The sequence below is a fragment of the Rhea pennata genome, chromosome 2, assembly GCF_028389875.1.
Source record: "Rhea pennata isolate bPtePen1 chromosome 2, bPtePen1.pri, whole genome shotgun sequence".
NCBI classification, from domain to species: Eukaryota; Metazoa; Chordata; class Aves; order Rheiformes; family Rheidae; genus Rhea; species Rhea pennata.
The window spans coordinates 128,369,024-128,395,292 of record NC_084664.1 but is presented as its reverse complement, the minus strand read 5'-3'; the positions used below and the strand labels follow the sequence as shown (position 1 = coordinate 128,395,292).

General features: G+C 39.8%; 1 protein-coding gene across 5 annotated transcripts in view; it reads left to right on the top strand.

Moving 5' to 3' along the window:
* Positions 1-403: 403 nt before the first annotated feature.
* Positions 404-26,269, top strand: part of CHD7 (chromodomain helicase DNA binding protein 7) — a 130,832-nt gene continuing 104,966 nt past the window's right edge. For 3 of the 5 annotated variants that reach the window (XM_062570336.1, XM_062570337.1, XM_062570332.1), the window contains exons 1-2: positions 404-819; positions 2,743-2,846. The gene's annotated coding sequence lies outside the window, so the exon portion shown is untranslated. Of the gene's footprint in view, positions 820-2,741; positions 2,847-26,269 lie in introns of those variants that run through there. The other 2 variants (XM_062570334.1, XM_062570335.1) reach the window with 2 other exon arrangements.

Genomic DNA, 26,269 nt, shown 5'->3' with positions numbered 1-26,269 from the left:
CGAGCGGGCGGGACGGGGCGCCCGGCGGATTTGCATGGGCACAACCGTCCCCTGTCCGCGCCGCGCCCCGCGGGGCCGGGCCGGGCCGGGCCGGGCCGCAGCCCCCTCGCGGCGGGAGCCCCGGCGGGGCGCTGGCGGGTCGGCGCTGAGGCGAAGGTTAGTGACCCCCCCGCCCCGCCCCGCCCCGCCCCGCCCCTCCCCCGCCGGCGCCCGCGCGCGGGGCCGGACGGTTTTTCTCGTTGCATAAATTATGCGGGGCGGGGCGGGGCGGTGACGTGCGCGCGGGGCGGGGCGCGCGGCCGCGCTCGCCCCCGGGGAGGGGGCGGTGTCGGGGGCGCGCCTTGTGGCGGCGGAGGGCGGGCGGGCAGGAGGGGGCGGCGGCAGCGGCAGCCGCCTGGCTGGCTGGCTGGTGTCTCGCTCGGCTCGGCTCGGCTCCCGCGGACGCGCTCGGGAACTATCGGATTAAACTTGAATCGAGTGAAATTACACAAAGGAGCGAAGCGGAGCCGGGACCCGGCGGAGACCCCGAAACTACCCGAGACCCGCGCTGACCCTTCCTCTCCCTCCCCTCCCTCCCACCCCTCCTCCGCCCGCCCGCCCTGGCCAGGGATCTCCCCCTCCTCCCCTCCTAGCCCAGCCCCGGTGCGAGCGAGCAACTCCGTGCGTGTGCGTGTGCGAGGGAGAGCGAGGGCGACCCGCACCGCCGCCTCGCCCGCGGGCCGCCGCACCAACTCCGGAGCGTGTCCCCTCCTCCTCCCCGGCCCCTCGGCGAGGGAGCGAGAGGGGGACACCGGCCGCCGCGGCGCCCGCACCGGCCCGGTGAGTGACCGCGCTCGGCGCGCGCGGAGGGCGGCGGGGCAGCGGCCGCCCGGCGGCAGGTCGCCGTCCGCGGCGCAGCGGCGGGGGGCGCCGTCGGCGGAGCGGGGGGGGGGGGGAGGCGCTGCGCCCCGGCGCGGCCCCGGGCGAGGCGAGGCGAGGCGGGGGGGCCCGGCGGGGCACTTCCCCGGTGTAAATGGCTTTTTGTTGTGCTGCGGCCGCCGCGCCGCGCCTCGGGGGAGGGGAGGGCACCCGGGGAGCCGGAGCGGCGGCGCCCCCTCCTCGCCCCCCGCCGCACCGCGGCTCTCCGCGCCGCAAGTTTGGAGGGCGGCGGAGAATCCGGGAAAAGTTGGGCGAAACTGCGCGGGGGCCCGCGGCGGGCGGGATGGCCGCGGGCGCGCTCCCCCCGCTGACCACGCTGACGGCTCCCGGCCGCGGCAGCACAACAAGCGCTAACAAAGTGAGGGCGCTTCCCCGCCGCGCACGCCGCGGCCCGGCCCCGCCCGCCGCGCGCCGCGCTCCGCGCCGCACATGGGGCCGCGGCGCTGGCCGCGCCGGGCGCCGCCACCGCGCGGGCGCGGGCGCGGGCGGAGCACGCGGTGCCGGTGCGGCGGGGGGGTGGGGGGCGCGCGGCGGCGGCGGCGGGAGGGGGCTCGGCGCGGGCGGGGGGCCGCCGGCTGCCTCCCAACAGCCGGAGAAGAAAGAGGAGCGGGGGGAGGGAGGGAGGGAGCGGGCGAGGGGAAGGCGCTACCTACGCGAGCCGGAGCGGTGCCGGCGGCCGCCGCATAATAGGGGCTTAACCCCGCGCGGCAGCTGCGCTCCGCGCTGCCCCGCCGGGGCCGCCGCCGCCGGGCCGGGCCGGGCTGGGCCGGGCCGGGGCGCCCCCTCCCTCCCCCCCGCCCCCCGGTGCAGGCCGGCGTGAGGGTGAGCGGAAAAGGTGCTCTGAGGCCAAGCGGTCAGGGAGCGGGGCGGGGGGGGGTTGTTTGTGTGCGTGTGATTCACGGGGGAAGCGGCCGGGCCGGGGCGGGCGGGGCGGCGGCGCTGCGTGCGGGGCCGCTGGAAGTGGGAAGCGGGCAGCGTGCGTGTGCGTGTGTGTGTGTGCATGTGTGTGTGTGCGGTGGCGGGGGGAGGGGGCAGGGTTGTTAGTGAGTCTCTGGGAGAAGGAGCTGCAGGCAATGAGCAGCCATCATTACATTGCATTCATTTATCCTGGTAGCATTACATAAGGGGGCACGCTCCGGCGCTGTGGGGTACCCCGGCCGAGGCGCTGTCCGCGCCCGGGTGCCTGCGCGGGGCTCGCTGCTGCCTATTTTTTTTTCCCCTTTTTTTTTTTTTTTGGGGGGGGGGGTGGGGCACGGCGCTGGGGAAGAGGGGGTGGTTTTGGAGCACGCAGTGGAAACCGAACCGGTTTCCTTAGATCACTTTTGCACACTACTCACGCTTGGGTTTAAACTAGTTTTTTTTTAAACAGACAATGGACAAAAGAAAAGTAGCAATGCCCGGGGAGTTCCCTTTGAATTACTGAGGGATTGCTAGATGCACCACACAACTCTCCCCGTACTTACCCACTTTCTGCCTTTGTTTTCGTTTGGGAAGGTACTGAATGTGCCCTCCAACTATATGAAAGGGCGATTTTTCATTCGTGGGAAGCTTTTCCAGTCGCTTAGTCTTTCGTGGATTTTTGGCTTGGGGAATATCAGAATAACCTCAACGCAATAAGTTTGTTTCTGTGTAGATGTGCGTCTCGATTTTACTTTCATTAGAGCAGATTTCGAGCTGTGTTTATACTAGAATGGCTTTCGGGAGAATGTGCTTGTCTTTTTTTTTTTTTTTCCCTTCTATTTTTTTCCTCGTAGTATATGGGACTAGCAGAGAGATACAAACAAGCAAGTTGAACAAAAAATGTTTCTGTTCATTTCCTCACAGATCATCCATTCTAACGACGGCAAAAAAATCTTAATGACTATGACCTTAGCAGCATGGGTAGCTGATTTATCCCAATTATAAATCCTGTTAGTTTGCGGTAATGTGTGAGTATCAATATATAATTTATATTAAAAAGCATGATCAGTATTTTTTCTTTTTTAAAAAGTTGAAATCCATCATTTTCCAATGAGAATGCTGCATCTGTCGCTTGGAGTGTTTTTGTCTCGCTGTTGCACAACAGAGGCTCTCTAGTCTTTAACCTAAAATGGCAGCTTTAATTTGACTGGGGCCCATTCATTGACAATGATAATAAAAAGGCTGAAAGCTAAATGTAGCTGGATGCTTGGGGCACGTTTGCAGAACTCTCCTCTGCATTGCTAGGCACTGCTAAGAGAGGAACTTCTAAGCTCTCTAGTTTCTATCCTGAAAGTTTCCAACACATTTTTTTCATTAAAAAGAATCACGTTACTTTACTTAAAACACATTCTAGACAACAGGGTTACTGACAAACTTAACAGTGAGGAGACAGTTTGAGAGGGCTTCTTCTATAGGGTCTGTGTTCTTAATAATAGTGGAAAAATTCTAGTAATGCTTTTTAAAATAAGATGCAGTAGGGGAGAAATAACCATTTGTTTCTGAGGTTTGTAACAGGTGATTAGAACAATTACATTCTTAACATTTTCTGTCTCTAGCTACTAAAAGTGGGAATATTACTTGTTTTCTCTTGCTTGGTATTATAAATGTACTCAGTGTTTCACAGATCCTTTTGATAGTATGTTGTTTAACTTCTGTAAGAAAAAACCACAAGTGCTTGGAAAAAGTAATTATTTTTTGTATGAGACATTCTTTCATGTTTGAAACAGTTTTACAAAACAAAATTTCCCTTACTATGGCATTGGAAAATGCCACACACTTGCACAAGGTCTGTCCTGCTTTTCAGTTAACTTGAACTGATTAGTTTAAATCTTTTTAAGCTTTTTTGTAAGAATTATATAAAGATAATTTTGAAATCTCTACAGTAGACTCTGAGTGATAAATGCTTGTGATTGCAATTTTAACTGAATTATGATTATCTGATTAGTATTAGAGAATCACTATCTGACCAAATATCTTATGAAATATTTAACAATATAATGGTGTTTCTGTTATTGCTTGTAAATCCCATTTAGATTATTTAAAAAATGAAAAAAACATGCTCAGATTTGAAATCCAAAATAATTGTCTGTCTTCTTCAGTAATTAAGCAAAGTTTTGATAAAAACAATATTTTCCTAAAGGGATTGCTCTAACTATTACCAGAGCATAGTGTAATGTAAAAATATTAGTCAAAATGAAAAATAAAGGAATACTATTCAATGAAAACAGAGATCTATACAACGCTAGAAGATCGGATTTGTCACCACTTTCCTTTAGAATTGGTTAATGTGGAAATGTGAAGGATTAGTTCAAAAGAGCACTGTGAGGACTTCTCATGGTATGTAGAGGGGTCAGTTAGCAATATTGTAGCATTTTCAGGAGAGTTATTTCTGTTTTTTTATTCTATTTTTTTGTGGAAGTTTCACAATATTTCTGTGTTATGTTCAAATAATATTAGGATTTTAGACCATGCAAAACAAACTGTTTGCAAGTAAATATGAAACCGACTGATAACAAGTTTGAAAAAACTTCACGTAGGTGTTTTGAAGAATATATCTGCTGCTAGGTATGGAGGTAGCATAGGTCACATTTTGATTTCACTGGGCATGTTGTACCCTTCTGCAGAGTGAGGTTCTAACCAAGCTCTGTAGTTTGTGTAAAGTGTGTTGCTGCAAACGTGAGCTGTTCAAGCAGGAAGTGGCCTAGGCCCTTTACTTAAGAATTTTCTACATAAGAATACAGCATGGGTTTAAAACAAACAAACAAAAACTCCAAAGATGAGTTTCTATAAAGGTGAAATGCGTGAGTAATAGGAATTTTGCAGGTTTTCAAAGAGCTTCTGAAATGGTATACTGAGACTTTATATGGTTTCCTCTGTCTGTAGCATCCTATAGTGTCTGGGTGTTTGGTTTTTGTTTTGTTTTTATACCTTTAGAATATGGCATGATACATAAGAGTTGTTTAGATAGGAGAAGGAGGAAAAGACGTAAATAAAAAGAAAGAGAATGGAAATAAACGTGTATATTGCCTTAAGTTTTATACTTTATCTCTATTTCTCTATCTTTTATTTCCAGTTAGTTGTATTTTTGTATTAATTTTTAGATGGAAAGCTTTTACAATGTGCTGGTTGGTATTTGATTTTGTGAATGAGGCATTATCACTATTCAAGTAAAATTGTCTGGCTAGGCAGGATATGGACAACTGCATGACTCTCCCTCCCCCCCCAGTTAAAATCCTGACTTCCAAACCCCTTTCGTTTTTGGCTGCTGTGAACAAATTGCCAACTGCTCAGACTTATGATCTGCTTAACTGATGCCTGTAGGTAACATGGATGACACTTTAATGTTACTTGTATGTTTCCTGTTTACATGAGAATATTCTGCAAGTTTTAGTAAATAATTAAACTGTTTTTTTAACAAATGGGACTTTTGTATGTAAATAAGGTTTTAGATCTGATTTTTCCAGCAGAAAAGTTAATATAATAGTTTACTGCATTTATTTATCTTCATCTTTATGACAGATGCTAACTTCCATCACTTCTCATTATTTTTATGTCTGTAAATAAATTGTTTACACAAATGCAAACTGGATTGGAATTTCTGGAGAAAATATCAAATATTTTCTATATTTTTGGGCACCAGTGCGAAAGCAAATGAAAACTTCCAGTACAATTTATGCTTTTATTAGGATTCTGACAAAATATTAAAACCTGATGAAAGAGCTCCTCCTCTTGATTTCTTTCCATCTATAGAATCTAACTTTAACTTTAGTGCTTTTTATCTCACTAGGGATCAGTGGCTCTGGAAATAGCACATCATAATTATGCATCAAAATTCTTATTTGGAAGAAAAAGTTGGAAGACAGAAAAAATAAGAAAGAGTCTGTGACCTAGAGGACACATTCCGAGTGCCTGAATATGAAAACAAAGCTCTTAAGTATATTCTTAAGCATAGAGAAGCTGATTAGCTCTTGGCTTCTAACACTGTAACTTTTCAAAGATGTAAACATGCACCTAGAAGAAGCCAAGTCAAAACCGATGATCTTCGTGCTGTTGGGTTTTCTAATTTCATTAATGCTGCTCAGTAGCTGTTTCTAAGCATCCTGATTATTTTGGAGTCCTTTTGCTAAATGCATTCTTCTTTTAAAAACTGGTGATAATAGTTAATGCTCATCCTAATTTAAAAGTTAAAATTCAGTGAAGAGTGTTAATTATCAAATAAGCTACTGTATTAATACAGTATCATGACACTATTTGGAAACCTTATTGGCATATAGGAGCTAACCACAAGCCCTTGCTGGCGTGATGTAGGGATCACTTTGCTTTGTAGTGACCTATATAGCTATTTTGGGTGTGGTTTTGCTTGCTTTCATGGGAGCTGCATCCAACCTTCCTCTGACATAGACAATTGCTGTGACGAGAAGGCCTTGAGGGGAATGGTGGGGAATAAATAACTTCAAGAATCAATTGTCTGGAAAAAGTCATTGCAGCCAAAATGTCTGCCTCCTTCCTAATGGTTCTGAGGGGAAAATTAAATTTCACATATACAATCTTGAACCTAGAGGTTATTCTGTTCAGAGTTCATTTAAGTATGGACTGGTAATCGCAGCAAACAGGACAGCAACTTACCTGCCTATGAATAGCTAGCGTGCTGGAGAATTCAGTGCTGAGTAATTTGGAAATGCTGTACTTCTAATATCATTGAGTCACTTTGTAAGCTATTCAGCTGAACTCTGTTTTCTGCTACAACTTCAACAGGTAGCTGACTGCAAAATTTCTTCTTGGCAATTTTAGAATAAATGGCCTACCCTACTGTTTGTTTTGCTGTCTGTCCACAAAGTAAGTGTCATTTCTTTTAATGGACAAGTATATCAAATGTGCAAAAAGTGTGTTCTTTATTTATTTTTTTTTAATTCAGGAAAAACAGCCCTGCTCTAAAATCTAAACCTTTTATTTTCCCCTCTTTCTGTTCTAATCTACCCCCCCACCCCTTAGCTTTCTCATAGTTTTTTTTTTTTTTTTTTTTTTTTTTTGTCTTCAGGCTCTGCCTCTCCTACCAGGGTTTTAATCTTTTCAATTTATAGTCCTCTTTGTTTGCTGAGCAGAGTTGCATTTTCTTGCTAGTCTTAAGTAATTAGGATATGTTGCAAAATAAACATGCAGTTCAACTTCTAATAATTTTGCTTTCTACTCTACCCAAAGCATAAAGGATCTTTTTGTCAATATGGAAGGAGTTCACTGGCTGCACCAAAGCCTGATGAAATCTTGTGTTATTAGGATCTAAGTGCTGCCTGGCAAGAGGCAATTTATACGTGACCACTAGAGTGCCAAAATGGGTCAACTTTGGCATGGGTGTTGCAGCTTGCTGGCAACTTTCTGAAGGGTCTTCATGAGGTTTTGGAGTGTCTCTTGGTCATTTCAAAGCTTTCCCTCAAATTTTGTTTTTTGGGAAAACTGTCTTCCCAAGTTGTCTAGTGATTAAGGAATAGAGCTGTAATAAGTATTTCTTCTTGCTCTCTGTGTGAAGTAATTGGGAGTGAGGGAGAGTCTAGTCATATTTCACTTTCCATAAAATGGAGCTGACAGTTGTAGGATGCCTCCTTCCAGACAATGAAATTTGGAGGGGGGGGAAGGGGCAGGGAGGAGCTCGCATAAGGAATTGTGAAATTTCTCAAAGGAGTGGAGAAGGTTGGGAGAATGAAGACAATGTGACCAGTGGTAAAGTAGATCAGAATCTGGATCAAGTCCAAGGAAGACTTTATTAAAGGTACTTTTGTCCTGGATCTTAAAATAGGAAGGCTGTGGATTTATTAACCAGGTAAACGGGATTTATTAAAAGGTAATTTTTAGGTGTTAAGGAATACTGGGCATTTTTTTGAGAGAGAATTCAAGGCAAAACTATTTAAAGTTGAATTGAAAGCTAGAATTTTAGAAATTCAGAGATTCTGTGATAGGACAAAAAGAGAAAAAACAATAAAGCCTTGATCAGAGAGCACTGGAGTAGTGCTGTCCTGGGAGAAATACTAAGCAAACTCTTATATGGGAGGAATTGAGAAGTTCTGTTAAAATCTTTGGTATTAATAACTTGGGTGAGCTAGTAAGTGGGAAGTCCAAGCTGATGATAGCTTATTATATGAAAATATTCCTTGCTTCATAAAGACTATTTTTGTTGGTCCATGTAGAGATCAAAATCAAGTGCTGAAATGTTGCTTAACAGAGTCTGTTTCCAGAATAGCTCAGACTTTCTTGTCTTATTTTCATCTCAAAATTATAAACTAATATTCTTTACAGACAACCAGGAAGGATATATGACTGACATTATTATTATTTTTGTTAATGCTCAATGGAAGGAGGATTAATGTTCAGTGGAAGGAGGATTAAAGGAAGGAAGGTAACAATGAGGTAACAGATGTTCAAATATTGCTATGATAAGGCTGAGATAAAATTGCACATAGGTGAGAGACTAGTAAGTTTCAAGGATGCATCTTAATTAGGGGTTTAGGGCATAGCAAGTGTTTTCAAAATCTTACGTATTCCTGGTAGGAGAGCATATCTGAAGACCAGAATTCTGGCATTCCAATTAGCTTAGCTGTTTTGCTTCCGAATTTGACTATACATTGTTCTGTTGTTTATATGTGAGTGGAAATACCTAAATAACCAGAACTATTTAAAAATTTTTGTCCTATTTTTTGGCATGTGTCTATACAGTTCTTGTGGCTTTTTTTAGGATGTGCTCTAGTTCTTGCTCTTTTGGAACTAGAGTAGCTAGTTGTTGGATTTGGTTGTTTATTGCTAGGCAAAAAGCAGATGGGTCTTCTAAGACTGTTGACTCGAGAGGTGCTTGGCCTATGTTTCTGGTTCCTGGGATAGGTACCGAATTTTGGTCCACATTTCTTGCAGACTTCACAGGGTGGTATGGTTGTGTCAAGATGGCTTAAATGAAGGCTTTATGTCATTTTAGCCTTTGCTCATGTGAGTTCAGAGATTCCTTTAAATCTTGATGAGGAGATTCTTGTTAAAACTGTAATATTTGCCTCAAGTAGTTTTAACTGTGAAGAATTAAACTGGGAGTTTATAATGAGCAGTTTAATATCTCTCTTGATTTAGGAAGGAATCATTCAGAAAGTGAGTTAAATAGAGGTTTCTTGACTGCCTCGGGAGGCAGATCTGTGAAAGACTTGCTAAGTAATTCACTTTATTTATCAGTACTGTTATGAGGTGTCTGCTGTGCTTTGCATTCACTTAACTATGTGGAATAGTGTACAACCTTATTCTTCCTCTTAATTTAGTCATTTTTGCCTCTTTGGAGGGGAAGTGAACAAGTAGGCTTCAGCTTCGCTTTCCTTCCTTTTTTTTTTTTCTGCCTGCAAAGGTGTATGTTAATTTTGGTTCTTCTGTAAAGGAATAAGTGTATGAAAGTTACATGACTCTTTAATTCCATTGTAACTCTATCAGAGTTTACCTTAATTCCATTGTAACCTTGTAAGAGGTTGCTGGAAAAAAAATTGCATCAGTTCCACCTGCATTTCTACATCACTACAGTTCTGCAGTAATCTCCAGCCATGCTACCTTACTCATGCCAGTAACTCTCAGTAAATGTACTTTTTTTCTAAGCAAGGCCAGGATTTGAACTTTGTGGCAGCCATGCAGAAGGAAGGAGTTGTTTCCTAGAAATGGCATGGCTGTTGGAAGAATTAGCTTCTTAAAAACAGCACTAGAATAGAAACACCTTCCAATGTGCATTTAGTAACTACTGTAGTACATAGCTGTCATAGTCAAGGGCATTAGATCTTACACTGAAGCCAGGAAAAAAGACAACTGGTGGAAAGGGGGTAAAAGTGTTTGTGTGTCTTTTCATTTATTATGGTTATATTCAAAGAAGTGTTATATTTATGGTGACTGAGCTCTTAGATAACTAGTTCTCCAGGAAATAAACTAAAAATCCCCCAAGTGCTTACATGGTTTTGAGGTTTTATAAAAGAAAACCTTGGCTGCCAAGAAGATGGCAGCTGGCTGAAATACAAATGAAAGGAATTGCTTTCAACACTGTTTTCATGTGAAATTTCCCTAAAACAGTAAAGGTATTTTAAGATTCAGTATCTCTCCCTGGTGGTGTTTCCGTTTCTCTTGTCACCACTAATTCTCCCTCCAACTCCCACCAAAAAAAAAAAACAAACTAGAATGCCTGCCTCTAGATGAAAGGTGGTGAACCTTTGGTTTGTGAGTGGTTCACATGCAGTTTCCCTGCTGAGATTGTCACATGCCTAGCAGTGCACCTGGACTGTGCACTGTGGGGATGGTTGGGTAATAAGAATTTTTCTGTGGGAGGAAGTGAGCTAGTAGGGGCTCCTGGAAGCAGTCATTGCAGGGTCATCTGGGATGCCAGCTGCATGCCTGATCTTATCTCCCAGTGGGACTTCCGGGGAACTGCTGCTGTCTTGTTTTGTGGCCTATTCTCAGAGCTCTCTGTAGCACTTTGAGATGCATGGTGTGTTTTTGTGGCTGTCCAACATAAAGGTTTTTAGTAGGCAGCTGGTAAGGTTAGGAAGGCTGAAAATCCCTTGTCTAATTTGATACAGTATAATGATGGCAAATGTAGGTGATGATGTGGAGAAAGACATCTTTTAAGTGCATGCTGAAATGAGTTCTTTCTCTATTGAGGTATCTCCAGGTATGCTGTGAACTTTGGGTGAATTGCAATTTAAGGATTCTGGCAGCTGAGCTGTCCCATTTGCTCTGTAATCGATTCAATTCAGCTGTGGGAACAATGTTTGCTACACGTTCGCTTCTTGCTGCTCAAGTGAAATGGCACATCCGTGGTAGGCAGTCCATCCTGGAACAAGGCAGGTCCATTTGTTGACAGAAATCACTGGTCATAAAACCTAGCACTGGGCATCTAGAGCAAACTGTCACTGGCCTGTGGTAACACAGCTCACAACTTGTTGGCTTTACTGCCTCTCTTCCAATTCCTTCTCTTGGATTTTATGAAAACAGGTATATCAACTTGTAGAATATGTTTACTTTGATACAGGGGATCTTTTCTGGAGAAAAGATTTCTCCTTTGTATTAAAAGTTCTTACCATATTCTCCTTATCAGAAATGCTTGTTGTATCTTTAATCTATTAAAACTTTTAAAATAATGGTCACTTTCAGTGTGGTATACTGTATCTTTTTTTCCTTTTTTTAAGGAAAAAAACTTGAATGAAAGCTGCAAAGCTTTCTTTATCCTGCTCTTCTAATTGAGTTATCCTTGTCTTACTGTTATCTTTGTAAGAACTTTAATTTTTTTCAGCTGTACTTAAGTTTGTATAAGGAATATGTAATAACTACATTTTTAGTACAATAAATTATTTTTTAGCTCTTAAGATAGTTGAAGGCTACCAAGTGTCTTGTTGCCCATGCAGTCATGTGTAAGTCAGAGAATAGTTTGATGAAAGGCAGTGAGCTAATTTCTGAAAGAAATTTGCAGCCTGCCTTTCTCACTCTGCAGCCTTGTTCCCACCTGCATGGTTCTGCACCTTTACTGTAGCAGCAGTGCTGGTCAAATCTGTCTGTGCACCACTTTAGTTCACTAAAATGGCAGAAAAATAATTCAATAAGATGGAGAGCATTTTGCTGTTGTAATGAATCAATCTGGCTCATAAAAGGATGTGATGAACACCAGAGCTGGTACTGGGGGGGGGGGGGAGGGGGGAGGTGGGGGGTGGACTGGGACTTTGAGAAGAGCAAGCCTTTTTCTTTTGATGAAAGTGAGCAAGTGGATTGGATCAGCTGCCTGGGAACCTTCACTGGAGAAACAGAATTCAAATAATCAGTTGTGAAACAAAGGACACCCAAAGAAAAATATGCAGACTTGAGCTCAAACTGGTATGAAAATGTGTTTATTTTAGCAATGGTATGGATTACATGCTATGAACAGTTAGTTAGAAGTAATAAACTTCTGCCCAGAAATCACAGTTTTCCTCTTGAAGAATAAAAACCTTAAAGATCTGCTGATGCACAAATGGCTTGTCTGAGATCTCAAATTTTAAGTATTTCATCTTTAAAACAATTTATTCACAAGAAAGTAGATGGTTCTGTTCTACTTTTTTGGTAAGCTTCGAGTTCTCCATTGGGTTCCTTAACCTTCTGAGTCAATTTGTATGTGTGAAATTTTATCAAATTAACATTTAGTTCAGTGAATTGAATTATTCAGATTTTTATCCCAAGTATCTAGAATATTCCTATGTTAGTTTGAGATTGTATGAGTTTTTTGGTCTCAGTTAGCAGATGGATAAGACTGAGTTACTGTCTATCATAATCTAAAGATACCTCATACTGAAATGAACATGTGTAATTTAGCCCCAGTCTGATCATTCTTATTTGGTTAAAAATGGTCAAAAGAATTTACATTGGAAGTAAAATAACATGCTGCTTAGTTACTGTTAGTAATGCTATGCTATTGCTGTTTTTCAGAGAGAGAAATAGGCAGTTTATACTATACTGTTCAGATAGGAATGGACACCTTACAGAAAACTACCTTCAGGAGTTTTGTTTCTGTATCATGCTCAGGATACCTAATGCTTTAAGATAACCCATTCAGAGTCGCAGGAATGGAACGTGAGAAATTGTTTTCTGAAGAACCCTAGTTGTTTTGTGTAAACTGCTTACAGTATTATGGAAGGGAACTTCTCAGGAGGTAAAGGAATGGAATTTTACTCTTCCTTCCTGTCTTTCTCAAGACTTGGGCAATTTTATGTGATCTCGTGGAGGGTAAATGCTTACCATAGTCTTCTTTTAATAATAATAATAAAAAAAGCAAATGTGCGTGCCTCACCTAGATTCATCTCCACAGGTTTTATATCTGGAAAATTCCCTTTCAGGAAGTCTTAAGGGATGGCAGAAAGAGAAGGAGAGGGGACTTTCAAATTCTAAGTCGAGACACTGTGATTATTACAAGTTTTTTTTTTTTTCCTCTGAAATCAGTATGAGTAGTGGTGGCTCTGACTAGCATTGTGTGTGTTCAGAGTGAATATTGTAGTTGCTAAAAGCAGCTTGTTTACATTAAGAATTGTATGTGCTAGCTCTAATGGGCTTTAGGAAGCCCAAAGCACAGCTGTAAAACATCTGTCTCTGGGACCAGATCTTGTCTATCTGATGAATTTTTGTCCTGCATTTCATGTTCAGATTTAAAAAGAAACAAAACTTTTTAAATAGAAAAGTTCTTAGCCTTCATGGTCGAAGATTGGTTTACACTTGAAAGGCTATCATGCTGTTTTGTCTTGAGCATAGAACTTAAAATAGTGACTCAGTATTAACTTAACTCCACTTCCTCTTTAATCCGATCATCTTGCTTGCTATATGACCTTATAACACCTTAATTTAAAGGCTGCTTATTCCAGTGGATTAAATTTGGAGGTGTCAGTAGTGATAGGCATTGGAACAGAAAATACTTGAGAGGAATTGAGAAACACTGTAGCCTCAAAAAAAAAAAAAAAAAAAAAAAGAAAGAAAGGTGATATTTTTCTGCTTGCTGATACTGACTGGTTGATACTGTATGGTGCTCTATGCAATAGCACAAAACTTAGAAGAAAGGTGGGGAGGAGTTCTGGATATAAATTGGTACATGGTTCTGTTGTACCATAAGAAAAAGTACAATCACTTCCAGTGAATTAATTTGATGATGTTTGTTTGAACCATGCACTGAACTGATACAAGACAAAATACCTGTTCAGTATGTGTAACTCTGAGTGTTAGGATTTTTTTTTTTTCTTTCTTCCAAATCTGATGGACTGAGCAGACGGTTGGAAGCCAGGAACTTCAGTGCTATTCCAAACTGGTATACTAGGCTCATAATGAGGTATTTTGAGGTCTGCTGTACTGGGATTTATAATAGTTGCTATTTACCTAATAGCTCTCATCAAGTTATCTTGGTTCTTTACAAAGTGTTAATTTTGTCTCACTACTACTCCCATGAAGTAGATAAAACAGTATCATTAAAAGCAGAGTTAGTCTGATATTTAACATTTTTTAAAAAACATTAAGTGTTCAGATTCTGTGTCTGAATAGCCTGCATTTTTTAGAATTTACATCTTTTTTCTTTAAATATTTGTCTTAAGAGTATACTCTAACGTATCCTGAACAAAATATATTTTCTCTTGAGTTTAGGTTCTATAAGTTTCCCACCTGTCCTGTGCTGTTTCCTGAATAAACAGTGCCAAATAGTCTATATGTTGAGCTTAGTTTTGGAGGTGAAAATAGTTTAGCTTGTGTACTTTCTGTTATGCCACATTATTAGCCATTTTGACTCACTTTTTCTTTGCACTCCCCATTTCAAGTCAAGTATTTAATTTGACTAAACTGAACAACGACCAAATAATCTCTTTGAAGAGCTAGGTGATTCTAACCACAGATATGTGATTTTTTTGCCTGTAATCTTGGGGTTATGGTGAGACTTACTGTACTTTCAAAAAATCTGATTGTTACAAGTCTTTGAAGATGTACCATTGGCATGTGCTGCCTAGTGTTTGATGGAGCTTTAGGCTTATTCTGCACTGGGCACATGCCACTGTCTTCAGGCTTGGGCCATGCTCAGCATAGAGCTGCAGCAGCTTTTTGTGTATTAGAGGAGGTGGTGGTGGGCTGTAAGCTGTGAAGTGGCAAGTTCTTCCATTGCTTCTTACAGCAATCACCAGGTCTTTTGTATTTGCTAGGGGCAAAACATCATCTCTCTTACTTAGGAGACAAGCATAATTCCCATTTTATAGATAAGAGGGTTTTGTTGTTTTTGTTTTTCAGTAACTAAGGTATTGCACAGTGACATGTGGTTTGGAGCTGAAGGTTGAATTCAGTCTTTCAGTAATTCCTTTAAGTGCTTAACCTAAATATGTTGTAGTTATTTTAAGTACCTTTTTATAACTGTAGTAAAACATCAAGCCAGTGCTTTACGTTGATATTGTCTCTTACAGCTGCGGTTTAAACAGAAAAAGTATGACTATCTTATTTTTTTTAACACTTAATGTAATTTTTAAGTCTTTCTTCTTCAGACTTGAAAAAATGTTTTTAATACAGCTTCAACATTCTTAAAATTTCAGTGTTAACACAAATTTGGTTTGAGTTATTCTCAAATCATACTTAACCACTGTAGGTATTGAATAGCATACAGAAAATTGCTGCTTGTGTTACAAAATTTAGTATTGCTAGCTTTTGTATTACAGCACTTATCCAGCCTTTCTTCCCCAAGGGGTTAAAACCAGATTATAAAAGGCTTATTTTGTTTCCCACCTCTCTCTTCGGGTAATTTTTTTTTTTTTTAACAGAAAAATGGTAGAATTGCAGTGAGAAAGGATATTCTTTATTTTGGGTGTTCTTGTCTCATATGTGCCATGGTGCTCTTGAACATTACAATCTTGCTTTTATTCTTGATAATATGCATTGAAATAAAGTTTCCTTAGGAAGGAAAGTGAAATGATGAAAATAGTGCATTATTAAAATCATGTATTTCTCAAGAGCTATTAAAGCCATGTTCCTGACTTTTCAGTACATGAGAATAGCTGTACCAGTTAAGACTAAAGGTCTGCCTAATTCAGAATCCTGTCCGACAGTTTGACTGGTGGAGGCCATCCAGAGACAGCAGAAACAGAGCAACCTCTCTTATTTCTATGTCCCTGGGATAGTCCTGCAGTCTCCCCAGTTTTGCATCTCATTCCTTGGAAAAAGTGATAAGTAATACTTAATGAATTTTTCTTGCATTAATTCATCTAGTCTTTTCTTGTTCTGTGTAAACTCATAGCTTTCATTGGGTCTGTGGCAATGAGTTCTGCAGCCTAAGTACACATTATATGAAGAACTGCTTCCTTTTATTTGGTTTATCTTGAACCTACCACCTGCTAGTTTTGTTTGATGTTCTCTAGTTTCCTTGTTAAAAGAAAAAGCGAACAGTTGTTGACTACTTACCTTCTCCATGCTGCTCGTGATTTTGTGGACTGCCTTAAGTTGTCTCCTCAGTTGTCCCTCCTCCAGTTTGGAGAAGATCATAGGATAGTAAGGTTGGAAGGGACCATAAGAGTGTTCAAATGCTTGTCATCCCCCTTTGGACCTTCAGTAAATTTACTCCTGCAGCAGAGATGGGTAGGGAAGGCACTGGAACTGCATAAAGATACGGGCACCTCATAGACTAGCACAGTAACATAATGATGATCATCTCTGTTATAATTCTCTGTGTGGGGCCCCCCAATACTCTTAGCATTCAGTTTACTCTTTTGTCAAATGCTATCTTCCTAGATCTGTCTATTTTAGCTCCCAGATCTCATTCTTAAGAATGAGAATGAGGTAACCAGGTCAGAGCTCAGTAAAGTGTATGTAAAACACTCGGATTGTGTTTTTCTCAGGTGCATTGCATTCTATTTACCCACACTGAATTTCATCTGCATTTTGTTACACCTTCATTGGCTATAATGAAGGTCTGCTTCTGCATAGCAGGCTTTCATTTTTAGCAAAATGAACACGTTAGTGTCAACAGCAGACTCTCACTTGAAGACTCACCTGCTTTTTCTAGATCATTTATATGTTAAATAACATAGGTTATGAATTTGCATAGAGCTAGAAAAGAGTCAGGTGATCTTCACCTGAGAAAACAGGTCAATCTTTCCTGACATTTGTTTCCTGATTTGGACCAATTACCTGTCCATGCAAAGACCTTCCATCTTCTCTAACAACTTCATTTCTTTAAGATCCTTTGGTGCAGGACCTTTGTTCAGAAGCTGGCATGTATTTTGGAAATCCAAATCAGCTTGGACTTCAACCACTTGCTTATTAATTCTTTCAAGAAAAATTTACGTGCATTAGTGAGACAGGACTTTTTAAAGGCAGGAGAGTGACATGACTTTTGTGATCTGTATTTATCCACATGCCTGGTGTGTGTGTGTTTGGGGGGGGGTTCTGCTTGTTTGCACTGCTGAGACATTAGACTTGCTGGCGTCATGCTCCAGAGTCTCCTTGCAACCAGCTCTACGAACTGATGTGCCATGGACCCCAAGGCAGTGTCTGCTAGCAGGCTCTTCCGCAGTATAATGGATAGATTGTCCATTTTCTCCTTGAGCTTTTTAGAATTCTTGGGTGAATATCATCTTGCTCTGGTAACTTGTTACTGTTTGCTTTGGTCTGATCCAAAACTACCTCTCGAGGCTTTGATTTAAGGAAAAGCTCCAATCTAAAAGCCTCCCTTAGCTTCTCTAGTGACTGAAGAGGGAAACAACTCAATTTTTGTGTTTTGTATAGACCTTATTTTCTCTAAGCGTTTGTTTCTATCTTGGCTATCTGTTAGCCCAGTGGATTCTCTGCCAGGCTTCATGCACCTGGCATGTGTCAGAAGAAGGACTTTTTTATTACTTTGCCTTTTTGTGAACATGCTTTCTGTTTAAAGTTTAGCTTGCCAATTATTTTATCTGTTTATTTCCTATTTTCCCCTCTTGTTGAAAAATGTGTTCTTATTTCTGATAGCTTCCCTGACTTGTGGTTTAATTGTGGTAAACTATTTGCTCTTTCTGGTGTCTCTGAGTTTTCAATATAATGTTTTTTATTATTTATTTGTCTGACTGTCTCTTTTTGTTTTTCTTATTAAACTTCCTATTTTTATGTATTTTGTCTTTGGAAGTAAATACTCTTGCATTGCATTTTATTGCTGTTGCTTCTTCAGGGATGCTAAATTTGAAATATGTTTAATGGACTTTATTAGCATCAGCAGTGAGTCAAGCTATAGCAAAGTTGAATCTGACATGGGAAAATCTGAATTTAATATCATCTGTTTAGTTGGATGTTGAAGTAGTCTGTAATCTGGTTAAAATGTGTAGGTATAGCCTTAAATACATCACCATAACTTGAAAGAAGTTGCCTAAAAACTACTTTTTATGTACTTTGATACCCCATTTTCCTCTTGTTACATATCTTCCCCAGCAAACCGGGTACTTGCAAACCTGTACAGGTGGCATGGAAAGTGATTTGAATGCCTCTAGCTTATTTAAGAATGGGACAAAGTATGTGACTGTCTTTCTGTTATCATGTCCCATCAATTGTGAATTGACACATTTGTCCTAATACAGAGTATAAAACAGTAATATAATCAAGCTGTAGTTATCATGGGAATTATAGCTTTGATTTTTCTTTTTTTTTTTTTTTGGCTTCCTATGTGAAAACTCTAGCGTAGTACATAATTTAACTGTTTAGTAGTGAGGTCTCCCTGTTTCATCATAGTACGTGAAATGTTACAGTACCACTCTCTTTTTTTTTTCTTTTTAAAGAGAGAGAGAGAGAAAGAAAGAAAAGAAAAAGAAAGAAAAAAAACTTTGATATCTGAAGCAGTGGTGGAAAGTGAGAGTTTATTCATCTGTAGATGTGACTACCATATTTAGAAAAAGTTTGCACAAATAATAACCACTTCATACTGTTTTTCTGAGAATGTTGTTTTACTTGGCTGAAAAGTACTTGGAAAGTAATTAAGATCAGTCTGTAAATACAAAGTCAGAAGCATCAACTGTTATTTCTGTGTTTCATTTGATAATTTCTGTTGGAGAAGAGGCATTCCTGGAAGTTACTTAGACTTTCAAAGCAGACTGAAATATGTATGCCTGCAGTATCTCAGCATAAACATAACTGAATTTTGGGGAGTTTTACACTTCAGTAATGGAAAATATGTATAAAGATTATGAAATATTTGAGACCCCTTAGTCATGAAAGTAGATGAACCAATTTTATAAAGAAGAAGCAATTGCTTTTCTCAAAATGGGTGCTCTGAAGGGTAGCAATTATGAGTTCATAATGTTTAGAAATAAATGGAATTTTAAGGGAGAGCTCACAAAATTCTTTCACTTCTTTCTGCCAAGAATACAGGTGTTGTGAGAGGCCTGTGCCCGTTCCAGCTGTTGAGGAGTCATGGCTGTACTTTAAGTTAGTTTTTATACTTTCTCATGAAATTTGCTTCCATTTCTAGATAGCATGCCATATGTACAAAACCCATCAGCTGGTTTTGGTTTCTAAAATAATTTAAATGGAAATTCATGTCTCTGCAGGTAAATTGGATTAGTTGAGGGTAACAGGGAAAGAAGCTCTGTATAATAGACTGTCAGATTCTGCTTTAAGAAATAACTTAAAGGAATTTGAATCAGGGATGGGGATGGGGGGTTGGATAAAAGAATAATAGCAAAACACCATGGAGAAAATAGACAAATTTGTGTCTAATTGTGGAGTAGAAGTTGGTAACAATTTGAAGTAAGGATGTTTTAAAACTCGCCCTGCCTAGGGTTGGAAGATGGTAAATTCTCTTAGTCTTCATCATAGTCTGCATCTTCATTTAGTGAAGATGCCATGAGTGAAGGAATGAAGGATGTTCTTGCTGTTGTTATAGCTCTTCCAAAACTATACGTTTTGAACTTTTCCTCTCAAATAACTTTCATGAAGAACAGAGGGGAAATCTGGATTTTGTTTGCCCAGAAGCTGCATAGTTGTTCTGCATTAGTAGAATATATCCCTCTTATTGGAAGGTCACAAGCTATCAGTCATTTAATTCCCAGTTTTAAATGGAGGTTGATTTATTAGAAGGCTTTGTTTATAGGCTTGTTTAAAAGTGGCATTAGCAAATTTAATATGAAAAATGGCACAAAGATGTTTAGAGAAATTCTTATCGTGGTCTATGAGTGATAGAGCTGCTGTGATGTTGTTATTTCCTCCTTCCCCCCTCTTAAAGCTGCTTTCCCCCCAGCCTCCTCAAACATGTGATTTTGAAAGTGGCATTGGGAGGAGGAAGTAGATCTTAGTAGCACCAACAAAGCTATGGATTATAGGTGCTTCTCTGTTTCTGTGATCCTTGTAAAAGGCATGCGTATATGTATGTATGTATGTATAAAAACTATATATTCCCCCTCTCCCTCCCATAAATAAGGCAATGCCTTTTTGGGCTGGCCTGTGCTCTATCAAGTGCATTCTTAACAAAGACCTCTAAGTAGCTGGTGTAGTGTGATACAAAAGACAATTACTCATTAAGTTGTAGCTTTGAACTGCTGAAAATTGAGATGACTGTATGTTGGGTTTCTTTATTTTAAACAATATTAGGAGTTCAGCATTTTAAGTTTGAATTTCACAAAAGATATCAAACTTCAAGGCAGGTCAGCCTTTTGGTGGCCAAATAAATCTTTCAGGTAACTTTGGTGTTGACCTTGTTAGTAACATCTGAAGTGGAAAGGCATCCCTGGTAGCAGGAGATGTGAAATGAAATCATGTGCTTTAGGTTCCCCATCCCATCCTGTGGTTCTCTTACCCTGTTTTCCCCTGGTATAATAATTCATATGAATCAGGCAGGCATATGTGTTTGGAGCACAAGCTCATTTAAATTTGTTCATCGCTCAGATTTATTTTCTTCTTAATGATATAGGTGAAAACTAGTGGAAAGAAAGAAATTATATGTTTCAGTTTAAGCACATCTTTTGCATGGTTAAGAATGCTGCTGTTTTCCTTCCTTCTCTTCTTTCCCTTCTTTATCTTCTCCTTATGGGTCTGTTGCTGCCAGCTGTTTCAGCCTTGGACCAGTGACTCATGCAGGAGGGCCCCCACTTAACGGTGGGTAGGGTGGTAGGGTTTGGGGGGGATTTCTTTCTTTCTTTCCTCCGTTGCACCTAAAGTCTGGTGCATCTTCCAGTTCCAGTGTTGTCTTTTTTTCTTTCCTCTGCTGATGTAACCTGGAGCCAATAGTTTTGTTCTGCCTTGAATATATACAGAAGATTATTACTGCAGGTGAGCACTTCAACATAAGTTATCTCTTTGGGGAAGATGAGGCCTGTGCAAAGAGGCTTAAGGCTGAAATTTCAAAATAGTTTAAACTGTCAGACTTGATTTTAGCTTTTAAACTTACTATTCGCTGTATCCAGTATCATTCAGTGGATTGTATTAAGCTTCAGAGGGAAAGCTCTGAATAATATCTTGGAGCTTTCTGCTGTCTACGAAGTAGTTCCAAGTACCAGTTAGGTGCTTTTTATCTGGAGGTACGGAAGACAAATCTAGCCATTTAAAGCATCAGTTATGTGTAAAAGGGAAGCTGCTTATTTAAATATTCAGCCAGATAGCACTGTAATAAGATGATGTGAATTTGGAACAACTGCTGAAAAGCATTTGACTTCTACCTCTTTCTCGCCCCCCCCCATCCTCCAAACATGCATCGGTATGGCTAATTTTTGCTTTTTTTTTTTTGAGTGAGCGAGCAAGCAGGGACCTTCAGGTAAATGATCTAGACAGTTTAAGAATATGGGTTACATATTCTACATTAAGACTAGTAGTCCTTGTTGTCTGACTTTGAAGGAAAAATACAGGTTCTATGCTAAAACTCATATATTCTTGAAGTTGGCAACACTAGTGATGCTAATCTGGCAAGTACTTTGCACTCCTTTAAATTGAAGCCCCATCCATCATCTCTGGCCTTTCCAAAAAACAAACAAACAAAACAAAACAAAAAAAAAATCCAGTGATCTGAAATCTATTAGTGCAGTCTCTCTTTCAATAAGCCTGATGATGTCCAGCTATTCATGTCATGGACCACTGTTTACCCTACCCTGTTAAAAAACTGTTATGCATTACTTAATATGAAGTTTGTAAAACATTAAAATACATGCACAGCTGGCATTTTCTGTGTTAATACTTCCTAGCTTTATTTTGGGCTTTGTCTTGCAATTTCTCTTGAATATGTTTGTAAAATTAGTAACTTGGTAACTCCTATATAACTCCTATATAGCATTCATGACAGCGGTCTATAAAGGAAAAATGTCTGTCTGTCTTCTCCCCTTCTCCATCCCCCCAATTTAACTTTTATCTATTGTGCATCGTTTATAGTTCTAGGTTCAAGAGCTGTTTAACCTAGATTAGGTTTCTATAATATGAAAATCTTGTTTTCAAGTCACTGGAATTAAGCAAATTTTATATTGAGGCTTCTGTTTTAAGATACAGGCATTTTTAATGATAGAAAGTTAAAAAAAAATGTCTTGAAATATCTTCCTAATATCTTGAAATGTGCGATGAGTCAGCTGCTAAGTAAAATTTTGATTTTGAAACTTGATAGATTCCAGCCTTTGGTGTTCCTTCAAATAAAACCGTCCTTTACTTAGAGACTGAGTGTTTAGAGTTAGATGTGAGCTTTGTGGAGCTGTTGAAAAAAGGGCTCAGCTCAGATAGCCAGAAATCACTCAATTTCTTTAAGTTGGTCATTTAAGAGAATGGCATTCACTTTCCTTATATCCATGTATATATCTCACTTTCTGTTGGCTAGCTAACTCGCTGCAGTGAAGTGATGTTGTGGGGTAAAGCAGTACAGATGACCCACTGCACTAATTTTTGTTAGTTGGAAGTTATTTGTAATTATTTTATGAACCTGAAAATCCATGTTTGCCACTAAAGAACTATTAATTCTTTAGTGGTTAAATTTTATCACTCTTCTATAATAAGTGAAGCTTATGATGCAGGTATTTGCCTTAGGCTTAAGAATAGGATTTTTGGCAAGTCTATAAATATTTCATTTTCATTTTATACTCTTTATTGTGTATAATTATGATTCAGTTAATCATCATTGCATAATTGCACTTGATAGACTGAGTGGATACATTGCATGTACCTTTGGTAAAACATCCGTTTGTATTATGATGCTGGCTGATAAAGTCACTAGTAATTTATTTTTCTTCTCTAAAAGTAATGCAGTTTTGTGATATCACAGTTAATATCCCTTTAAAAACACTTCTAAGTTGTTGGAGAAGCATCCTGTGTGATAGCTCTTGTGTTCAGTGAGTTCTTAGGTGTTTCTGAAAGATTTATAGTGAAGTCCAAAGCCTTTCAAGGCCAAGTATAGCAATCTTGTCAGATACAGCTTTACAGCCTGGTGACTTATAATGAGAGTAGAATGTAATTAGAAATTGTCCATGTCTTTACTGAGTACTGATGAAAACTATGGCTCAAAGGTTAATTCAAATAATAATTAATATTAGTTTCTGTCAGAACAGGGTGGTAATGAAATCTCTGTCATTTGATGACTGTGATTTTTTTTTTTTTCAGAAGTGGATGCCTAAGAAATTGAGGCTGCAGTTTACCTTTTCCTGATTATGTTCAGTTATCTTGCAATCAGCATGATAGCTTGATAAAGCATAATTTGAGGGCGATTTAAATGTACTTACAAATATTATAACCTACAATGGAAATCATCTAATGGGCTGCATCTGTATAAGGACAGAGATTCAGTTAGTTTGCTGAACTGGAGAGATTTACTGCAAATGATACTGAAGGACCGTATAAGGAATTTTCTCTGTTAATTGAGCAATACCATGTGTTTGCGGAAAATAATAAGATTTGTTAAGATGAGAAATGTGGAATGTTACACTGATGTTTGTTTAAATTGGACTAGTTTCAATGAAAGCGATAGACCAGGTTTTGCTAGCAACCAAAACAAATTCTGTTCAGTTCCTTTTCCTGAGTTTAATTTTTTTTTATTTAAAAAAAAAAGTGGTTATCTTTTGCATAAGCCAAAATACAATTTTCTAGCTACGAGTAGTAAGAGTGACCTAATAGATCTGTTATTTTAAGTTTTTCTTTCCATGAATACTTTGCTATCTTCTGTTCTTACCTTCTTCTGTAAAATCTGCCTACCAAAAAGCTTCTCCAGAAAGTTATAGCTATAGCTTGCTTTTATGGATCCAAATAATTCTGCATAACAAGCCTTTTTCAAACTTCTCCTTTCTATCTAGTCTGTCTGTATTAAATGTTATCAATCAGACTGCCTCCCACAATTGTAAATGTGATGTAATTTTAAGGCTATTTCCTCTATTGCCAAAGAGGAAACCTAAATATCTCTAAATATCTCTAAGTTAGATCTGAGAATGATTATGTATTTTCATTCTTACGCTTATGAAAGTGATCACAAGACTGACTTTTTTTTTTTTTTTTTTTCCCTCCCCTCTCTCCATTCTTTTGGGTAATGCTTTCCATACAAACTGATTCAGTTCTTGGAGAGAGCCAAAATCCTCAGCCATGATCATACATCTCACACAGTATGGTTGAGAAAGGTGTATGGTTGGTTTTTTTTGGAACTGTTGAGGTGACAGATGTGACATGTTGTTCTCTCAAACCTATTCCTACAGATCTTGCTTCCTCTTTCGCATACTTTCTAGATAGCCTGGACCAAAGTGACTGTATTTTGCCCAAGTTTCTAATAAGTTTTATCTGTAGCACTGAGGAAATGATGTGTAAATTAGATACTTAAACTTTTGTTCTATCTTATTTTATTGTAAGCAGAGAAAGATTGGCTTGGGAACTGTGAGCTGCATGTCAAAGTCTTTTAGAGATCTCTGAAGCTACGTGGTTTGAAAACTCTAGCAAACAAACTTTATCATGAAGCTGAGACTTGCTCTTCCAAAATGAAATATGCATACAAAATTTCAAAGGTTAGCAAAAGAAATTCTAAAGGATAGCTAAAATCGTTCTCTTACTGGATTAGAGTTGCATATTTATGCTTAATGGTTTAATCTGTTAAAGAGAATCCATCACTTCTAGAGTTGGTCAAGCAGCTTCTACAGTAGGTCTGAAGTAGTGATACTGGAAAGAATGTTTCTAAATCTGAAATACTGAGATTTACTGAAATGTAAAACTTCCAATGCAAAAATCTTCTGTTCACAGCAAGACCTAAAGTGTGATCATTTGTGCTAGTATGCTAAGGTGTCTGAGTGCAAATAGATAGCAATTTAAAGGGAGGTGCTTTGAACATTCTCAAAACATTTTTGTTTGTTTGTTTCTGTATATTTCTCAAATTGGAAAGTTAGAGCACATGTTAGGTATTCTCTCTGTCCTTTTTTAGGACTGGTCTACATATCTCATATTGATGTAAAAGTATCAATTAAGACTACCCCGATGTCTTAGCTAGATAAAAGCACTAGTTTAAACGTACCATCCCCAAGTAGAAACGAGGCTACGTGTTGGGGAAGGGCGAGTAAGACTGTCATTTCTGTTCCTTTCTTTTTTTTTTTTTTTTTTTATAGTGTAAATGGCAAAATTTCATGTTTTAGGTCAGCCTGAAACGTGTCGTATGCTGCCCTGTAGTTTGCTTTCTCCAACCACTTGAAATTCTTCAGGAAGAGAATCTTCTAGAGGGATTGCGCCTGTGCTGTGGAATAAACAGTTGTCGTGTGAAACTGATGTGAGCCTTAGTTTTACTCTGCTTCCACTAAAATACACTTTTACGGTAGTTTGTGCAGGATCAGCACAGAGGAGTACAAAGAGGGAGCTTTTCAGTACAAAGGCTGCCTGTTTGGCCTGCCCAAACCACCGTGAATGTGTTTAAAGGGGACTTTTATTACCATGGAAACTCTCAGACAGGAAGGAATTTGTCCTGCCATATCTAGAAAATAGTCTGTAATGGTCAGCTCTTGGAACAAAAGTGTTTCAAATAGTGGGATATGTTTAAAAATTCCTGTGGGGAATATGCTTTTTTTTTTTTTTTTTTTAAATATATATATATATATATATATAAAAATACAATTTTATGCTAATAGCTTTTAGTATGGGGATTTAGGAAAGACTACAGGCGAGTACAATGTGATCAAGAGATGTACTATGAGCAATCTAAGAAAGTTTTACCACTCTACTTGTGTTCAGATGATGTCCTCGGTGTTGCATGGATGTAGATGAAATATTTAAGTAACATGTTTATCCATCACATCCATTTATTGATGGACTGTGTATGTGCTTGGGTTGAACCCCTATAGGAAGGGTCCTCCGAGCACCATGACTTAATTGCTTTTGGAATGCCTTAACTAAAACCTGCTTCTTTGACTCTCTTGACAAATATTTTTAGTATTCACAAAATTCACAAATGGCCTTTATTTTCTCACACTAAAATACAACTTGTCTTAAAAAAGTGTATTTGCACATCTGTAACTGGAGTTGTACATTGCTATTTTAATAACTTGAGGTCAGCAATTGTCCCTTCCATCCCTGACAGGAGAAATTGGTGGTAACTGCAGGATTTTCCATGCTTTGAGCAGTGCTCAGTGTTGATCTGATTGAAAATCTGAGCAGTTAGATGCAAGGTATTTTTTCACATATTTGATCAAATTAAAATTCCTTTCTACTCTGGTAGTTATACCAGCAGACACTGGTTTCTGGTGTTCCTTCCATACAACAAACATGCCTGGCTTCTTTTAATGCTGTGCTTTTCAAGTTAGGTTGTTGAAAACCACCTGACTGTGGCCTGAAGGCAGTTTGAACAAATGGTATAATCCAATGGGTGGTGCTGCTTGAAAGGAGTCGTCCCATTTCTACTTCTTCCCTTGTGCTGATTGTACTCATCTGCCCCTGTGCTGACACACCTCTAATGGCAACTAATGGTTAGATGGGCTTA